Source organism: Centroberyx gerrardi, unplaced genomic scaffold (assembly GCF_048128805.1).
Source record: "Centroberyx gerrardi isolate f3 unplaced genomic scaffold, fCenGer3.hap1.cur.20231027 Scaffold_91, whole genome shotgun sequence".
NCBI lineage: Eukaryota > Metazoa > Chordata > Actinopteri > Beryciformes > Berycidae > Centroberyx > Centroberyx gerrardi.
Genome location: NW_027605227.1, coordinates 37626 through 39498, shown reverse-complemented (window position 1 = coordinate 39498; position 1873 = coordinate 37626).

The following is a 1873-nucleotide window of genomic DNA, read 5'->3' as shown; positions in this document are numbered from 1 at the left end:
GCCCCCTATCTCCAGTCGGCTCTCCACCTCCCTTTTACCCAATTTAGAGCCCCTGCTTCGGCCACACACACCTGGGAGCGGGCCCCTATCTCCAGGCGGCTCTCCACCTCCCTTTTACCCGATTTAGAGCCCCTTCTTCGGCCACACACACCTGCTATCCGCCCCCTATCTCCAGTCGGCTCTCCACCTCCCTTTTACCGGATTTGGAGCCCCTGCTTCGGCCACACACACCTGGGAGAGGCCCCCTATCTCCGGGCGGCTCTCCACCTCCCTTTTACCCGATTTAGAGCCCCTTCTTCGGCCACACACACCTGCTATCGGCCCCCTACCTCCAGGGGGCCCTCCACCTCACTTTTAACCCAATTTAGAGCCCCTGCTTCGGCCACACACACCTGGGAGAGGCCCCCTATCTCCAGTCGGCTCTCCACCTCCCTTTTACCCAATTTAGAGCCCCTGCTTCGGCCACACACACCTGGGAGCGGGCCCCTATCTCCAGGCGGCTCTCCACCTCCCTTTTACCCGATTTAGAGCCCCTTCTTCGGCCACACACACCTGCTATCCGCCCCCTATCTCCAGTCGGCTCTCCACCTCCCTTTTACCGGATTTGGAGCCCCTGCTTCGGCCACACACACCTGGGAGAGGCCCCCTATCTCCGGGCGGCTCTCCACCTCCCTTTTACCCGATTTAGAGCCCCTTCTTCGGCCACACACACCTGCTATCGGCCCCCTACCTCCAGGGGGCCCTCCACTTCACTTTTAACCCAAGTTAGAGCACCTGCTTCGGCCACACACACCGGGGAGCGGCCCTCTATCTCCAGGCGGCTCTCCACCTCCCTTTTACCCAATTTAGAGCCCCTGCTTCGGCCACACACACCTGGGAGCGGGCCCCTATCTCCAGGCGGCTCTCCACTTCACTTTTAAACCAATTTAGAGCCCCTGCTTCGGCCACACACACCTGGGAGCGGGCCCCTATCTCCAGGCGGCTCTCCACTTCACTTTTAACCCAATTTAGAGCCCCTGCTTCGGCCACACACACCTGGGAGCGGGCCCCTATCTCCAGGCGGCTCTCCACTTCACTTTTAACCCAATTTAGAGCACCTGCTTCGGCCACACACACCTGGGAGAAGCCCCCTATCTCCTGGCGGCTCTCCACTTCACTTTTAACCCAATTTAGAGCCCCTGCTTCGGCCACACACACCTGGGAGCGGGCCCCTATCTCCAGGCGGCTCTCCACCTCCCTTTTACCCAATTTAGAGCACCTGCTTCGGCCACACACACCTGGGAGCGGGCCCCTATCTCCAGGCGGCTCTCCACTTCACTTTTAACCCAATTTAGAGCCCCTGCTTCGGCCACACACACCTGGGAGCGGGCCCCTATCTCCAGGCGGCTCTCCACTTCACTTTTAACCCAATTTAGAGCCCCTGCTTTGGCCACACACACCTGGGAGCGGGCCCCTATCTCCAGGCGGCTCTCCACCTCCCTTTTACCCGATTTAAAGCCCCTGCTTCGGCCACACACACCTGGGAGCGGGCCCCTATCTCCAGGCGGCTCTCCACCTCCCTTTTACCCGATTTAAAGCCCCTGCTTCGGCCACACACACCTGGGAGCGGGCCCCTATCTCCAGGCGGCTCTCCACTTCACTTTTAACCCAATTTAGAGCCCCTGCTTCGGCCACACACACCTGGGAGCGGGCCCCTATCTCCGGGCGGCTCTCCACTTCACTTTTAACCCAATTTAGAGCACCTGCTTCGGCCACACACACCTGGGAGAGGCCCCCTATCTCCGGGCGGCTCTCCACTTCACTTTTAACCCAATTTAGAGCACCTGCTTCGGCCACACACACCTGGGAGCGGGCCCCTATCTCCAGGCGGCTC